Source organism: Prionailurus bengalensis, chromosome A2, assembly GCF_016509475.1.
Source record: "Prionailurus bengalensis isolate Pbe53 chromosome A2, Fcat_Pben_1.1_paternal_pri, whole genome shotgun sequence".
NCBI classification, from domain to species: domain Eukaryota; kingdom Metazoa; phylum Chordata; class Mammalia; order Carnivora; family Felidae; genus Prionailurus; species Prionailurus bengalensis.
In genome coordinates this window covers 32,800,029-32,806,368 of record NC_057348.1, presented here as the reverse complement: position 1 = coordinate 32,806,368, position 6,340 = coordinate 32,800,029, and positions in this window count along the sequence as shown.

Below are 6,340 nucleotides of genomic sequence, written 5' to 3'. Positions count from 1 at the left end.
CTCTTCTGCCCTTCCTCTTATTGACTGACGTGGAGTTCAGCCGAAGAAAAGTTTGCTTGTTTGGCCCACGGTCATTTTCATCTTTTTCAGATTTGGCATTTCTTTGGAAGCACAGAGGGAAAGTTTGACCGTTGATTACATGCAGTCTGCAGCTTAGTGCTGGTACCTCCTTGGAAGCTAAGGAATGTTCGTTATATGTGTGCTGCTCATCTTCCTCATGTCTAGAAGCCAAAACTTCAAATGCCTGTACTGCTGCTATCTAAAAAGTCTGGCAGTAATTCTTCTCAGTACCTCTTAATCAGTGTTCTTGCAGTAAGTGGTGTGGGGTGCTCTCCTCTCTACCCTCCAGGCCTCAGTCTTCTAGGATGGTTCCACAGTTCAGTGACTCAAGTCTCTGTGTGTAGCTTAGCAGCTAGGAAAAGACACAGGACATCAGTGGCAAATAAAGAAGAGCTGGGGACTGTACCCATTCTTGTCTTCAGGATTAGCCGTGCCTCAAATGATAAACAGAGACAGAATCTTGACTTTCACAGTATTTTTTCCAGCATTGGAAAGCCAGCGGCAAAAGATGTCCATCGCTCTAGTCATTAGCTGCTGTGGTCTGAGCAGACCTGCTCAGATTGTTAGATGTCTATTTGTTCCCACACTCTACAACTTAGTTTCGTAAAGAAGCTGACTTGCTTCTTTAGTAAGTAGTGTCCAGTGATTTGAAGAATGCCTTGAAAAAGTAATGATTCTCAGGACACCTGGGTGGCTCACTCAGTTAAGCACCCGACTTGAGCTCGGGTCATGATCTCATGGTTTGTGAGTTTGAGCCCCACATTGGGCTTTGTGCCAACAGTGTGGAGCCTGGAGCCTGTTTCAGATTCTGTGTCTCCCTCTCTGTCTGTTCCTCCCCCGCCCCCACCCCGCTCATGCGCTCTCTCTTCTCTCTTTCAAAAATAAATAAACATTTAAAAAATGATTCTTATTTATTTAATTATTTTTAAAGTTTATTTATGTATTTTGAGAGAGAGAGACAGACAGACAGATGGAGCGGGGGGGGGGGGGGCAGGCAGAGAGAGAGGGAGAGAGAATCCCAAGCAGGCTCTGTGCTGTCAGTGCAAAGCCCAGTGTGGGGCTTTATCTCACAAACCAGGAGATCATGACCTGAGGCAAAATCAAGGGTCAGAAGCTTCACCAGCGGATCCACCCAGGCCTCCCAATAATGATTCTCTTTTAAATGGACATCTCTTAATTTGTTATGCAGCATTTCTTCTTAAAATACGATTTTTCCTTTCAAAGATTTTGTGCAAAATGTACACTAACCTTGCTCCTCACTTAGAATTCTTGAGTGAAAATTTATCTTCCAATTATGATTATGTCAATTTCCTAAATCATGTAATAGCATTTTAAAGGAGTTTAATAAATGTTTATTTAATATGCAGCACTGGGTTAGGTTACATTTAGATGGAAATAAGGGGAAAAAAATCCCCAGACAGCAGTGGCTTAAAGAAGGTTGAAGTGAATTTCTTTTTCATATTTTAGAAGCTAGGGGAAGTCCATATAGGGATGGTATATGGCATCAGAGAACAAGGTTTCTTCTATACTGTTTTCCTGTCACATGTATTTTCTTTTCCATGTACGTCTCCTGGTCCAAAATGGCTGCTCACTTTCAGCCATTACATCAGTATTTTAGCCCGGAGTAAAGCTAATGGAGTTGGAAAGGGCACTCTCCCTGTTAAGGAACTTTGCTACAAGTTGCACACACCATTTCTGCTTATATCCTATAAATCACTTAGGGCCAAGGTTATAACTAGTTGTAAAGAAGGCTAGTGAATGTAGATTTTATTCCAGGTTGCCTTGTGCACAGTTGAAAAAACAAGTGTTCTTTGATTGAAAGAAAAGTAGAAAGGATTAAGAGAACAGGTAGTGGCCTCTCCTCAAGCACTGTGTCCCAGGCCAAGCAGGTGTTAAGCTGTCTGTTCTCTGCTTAACTCTTGAGTCTCATCTTTCAAATCATTTTTTTCATGAAAATTCTAATGTCCTATAGAATGACCTCTCAGTTTTTCAGACTGCACTTTACTGGCATTGAACCTTTATCTGAGCTGTTTCCCAGTCTGGAATGCTCTCCTCTTTCTCACCCTGATCCCATATTCAACTCTGACTTGGCTTCTGGATCTTTGTTCAAGTTCCATATTTTCAACTAACACTTACATGGTCCCATCCACGTAAGGTTCTATCATCAAATGTTTTTCTAGAACCATGTTCCCTTTCCTTAGAGCATTCATCACTGTCTTCATTTATATCTGTCTGGTGACCTATGACCTCCCAATCCATGAGACTATCAGTACTCCCTGAGGGTAGAAATTATGCTTGTGGTTTTCACTGCCAAACCCTCTGGGCTATCAGAGTGCTCAGCATATGATAGACATTTAATAAATATATGTTGAATGAATGAATGTATCAATAAATGCTCTGACAAAAAAATTAGTAGTTTCACTAGAGTGAGACAATATACAGAGTTTACTTAGTACATGCATGAAATATATGCAAATAGATAAAATCATTAAAGAAAAAAATTGAGAGTGAAGCAATCTACTGAATCAGTATATCTCTCTGATAGATTCCATTTTCCCTTCCACCATGATTTTTTGTTATTGTTGTGATTTAGATTTAGCATAATAGTAAATCCAGTCTTCACATTAGTGACAATGGTGGTTCTCTCTGAGTAATGAGTTTGTTGATAAGCTTTACATTTTTCCAATAGGCTCTATTGGTGTTGTTTTGATCTGATCATGCACATGAGGGAATGTGGTTCTGTTCCTACCTTGTACACACAGCTCTATTCTCTCTGTGTTGGTTTTCTCATTTAGAAATGGGCATAGTTAGAGCACCCAACTCTTAGATATGTATTGGTTTGGATAGACTGTGCTGCCCTAACATATCCTCCCCAAACTCAGACGCTCAACCCAACAAGGGTTTATTTTTCATTCACACAAAATCTGCTGTGAGTCAGGGGGCTCCCCAGGGCAACTGCTATCCATCCACTGGCTCAGCAGTCATCCAGGTCACCTCAATCATGTGACATTGCCACTTCAATGCATACCTTGCTGGAAAAGGAAAGAGAGCTGGAAGACAGGGATCATTATTCCTCAGCTCTTAAATGCTTCAGGTTGGAAGGGACACATGGCACATCTGCACAGAGCCCGTTTGTCAGAGCCAGTCACACAGCCCCCTCTAATGCAGAGGACAGGAAAAAGCAGGGGAGCACATGAATTTCAGGGGGCAGAGAATGTATCAACCATGGGGCAACTGCACCAGTTAAATAATGGTTGATGCTGATGGGGATGATGGCGATGACAACGCCAACAACATTCTGATAGCCATTCCCTTGAGAGCACACATTTCATTTCCCTTGATCCGTCATACTCCCTGCCTCTCCAAACAGGCAGTAATTAATACCACAAAGACCCTGAATAATATGTTTGCTTTATAACAGAACACACAAAAAAGAGCCTTGATGAGTGCTAGCCGTATTGATGATGACGGGATTCTAATGAAGGAGTGAGAAATTGCAGCTAGATGTACCAGAGAAGTCTCCATAGAAATACTGAATACATTTGAACTGAATACATACAAATACTGAATACGTATGTGTGTCAAATAGGATTTCAAAGAGTAGGGGAAGTAGTCAGAAGGGAGGATGTTGGGAATTCCAAATAAAGGACTAGTAGGAGCAGTGCTCCTGAGGCATCACAATGTCACCTGTGATGGAGGGGAATGACACATAGCCTGGCCAGTAGAGAGGGAGTGAGGTGGGAATGAGAATCCCCTTGAAGGGATTGTCAGGATTGTTGAGTTGCTGCTAAGAAAGTCTTCTTCAACTAGAAAGATGCTGCAGCCTTTCTGTCCGCAAATTCCTGGTCTCCACTTGGCTCTCCTTCGCTGCTCCAGCTTTCCGTGTATCAGATCCCAAAGAAAGGAAGACACTCACATTTTTGTGATCTGTTCATCTGATACTCTATGAACAAAGAAAGCCTTTTACTCCCCCAGACCCACGCTATGATTTCGGTGCACTTTGTAATAAAAATATGGCAAATGACTTTGAAACAAAAATATCTTCTTATTTTTTGGATTCTTTCATTGACTCTCCCTGTTCTTCTCTAGTAGTTGGTAGGGTTGGGCTATCTATCAGGCTTCTGTCTCTCTCATCTATTTGGGGAAAATAGGTTTGTAAGAGATTTTTGATTTGTCTTTTCATCTGTTGGTTTTCAAGTTTTCAGAGAGTGAGCAAATGTCACTGGGCTTTGCTGTCCTTTCTTTTCCTGAGGAACATGTCCTTTCTATCTCTGTGGAAACTCTCTGGAAGTGTTACCGGTATTGTTGCTAGAAGTGACTGATGCTTTGTGCTATAGGAACTACTGCTTCCTCCTGGAAATGTGAGGCATTATTACTTGATTGGACTAGATTCTCTTAGGGAGTGTTCTATGTTTCTTCTAAAAGTTACATTTCTCTTGGCTAACATTAACAACTCAGGCAACAACAGATGTTGGTGAGGATGCGGAGAAAGAGGATCTCTTTTGCACTGCTGGTGGGAATGCAAACTGGTGCAGCCACTCTGGAAAACAGTATGGAGCTTCCTCAAAATACTAAATATAGAACTACCCTATGACCCAGCAATTGCACTACTAGGTATTTATCCAAGGGATACAGGTGTGCTTTTTCCAAGGGACACATGCACCCCCATGTTTATAGCAGCACTATCAACAATAGCCAAAGTATGGAAAGAGCCCACATGTCCATTGATGGATGCATGGATAAAGAAGATGTGGTATATATATACAATGGAGTATTAAACAGCAATCAAAAAGAATGAAATCTTGGCCATTCACAGCTGCGTGGATGGAACTAGACAGTATCATGCCAAGTGAAATTAGTCAGAGAAAGACAAAAATCATATGACTTCACTCATATGAGGACTTTAAGAGACAAAACAGATGAACATAAGGAAAGGGAAACAAAAGCATATAAAAACAGGGAAGGGGACAAAACACAAGAGACTCTTAAATGTGGAGAACAAACAGAGGGTTCCTGGAGGGGTTGTGGGAGGGGGGATGGGCTAAATGAGTCAGGGGCATTAAGGAATCTACTCCTGAAATCATTGTTGCACTACATGCTAACTAATTTGGATATAAGTTAAAAAAATTAAAAAAAATAAAAGCCAGATTTCTCATGATATCCCAAGAAGAAAGAGAAGAGAGAAAACTCACGGTGGAATGTAAAATGCGGAGTAGCCCAGCTCAGAGGATGAAGCTCCACCGGGAGTCTGTGGAGACTCAGGGGAAGAACATCGCCCCAGGCAGAATGTGGTGACTACCACTATTGCATGCCATGGACACATCCTCCCAAATGTGATTGGGAACAAAAATGAAGGCTCTCAGGGTGTATCGGTACATTAATCAAGGGAACCGGGATCCTCATGCTTTCTTTATGCATGCAGGAATAAATTAAAGTTAAAAACAATCCATCATAGCCACTCCAAGGTGCAGGCCCCTTGCTTGGAAAACGAAAAGCAAGGGAAGAGAATTGCATCTGGTAGTAAGGCATGTTGTTCTGGAACCAGCCGAATTAATGAGTACTTAGAAGAGGTCTGGCAGCCAAGTGAGTTGTCAGCTTGTTGGTATCACTCTAGTGGCTGGGGAATTTGAGATAATGGGAAAAGAAAGGGAGGATTGGGGCATTACAGGCTGAGAGAGAGCAGGCTGTATCAGATGCCCATGGGAGCAGAGAGCTTAGATGTCATTATAAAAAAAATGACCTGACTAGCAACAAAGATTGATGATAAAAGAAGAAAGGAAAGGGAAGGCCCTTTTGAAAGGGCTTTTGCCTTGATCAAGGGGTAATTTATTTACTGTTTAACATGGCAAGAGATGCAAAATGAGATTCCGGGGTTGGATAGGGGGTTTTCAGATTTGGCAGTCAGTTGGGGGCTTAAAATAGAGTTTTCTGAACCTGTAGGCCAAACAGGTATGGCAGTTTAGCAGTGTGTGCACGAGGAGGAATTAGCCTACAGCAGTGTGGGAGGACAGACATCTGGTGGCTGACGCTGCACGTGGATTTGCAAATAGAATGTGGAAGATCTGAGACCAGACCAAACAAGGAACACTGCCAAAGGTGTATGGAGGAATGTCTCTGGGCCACAGTGTGAAGCAGGTTTTCATCAAAATAATAACTCTCATTTGCTGAGATTTAACCAGCAGTATTTATATTTTTAATTTTTTTCAAGTTTATTTACTTATTTTGAGAGAGAGACAGTGTGAGCATGGGAGGGGTAGAGAGGGAGGGAGAGAAAGAATCC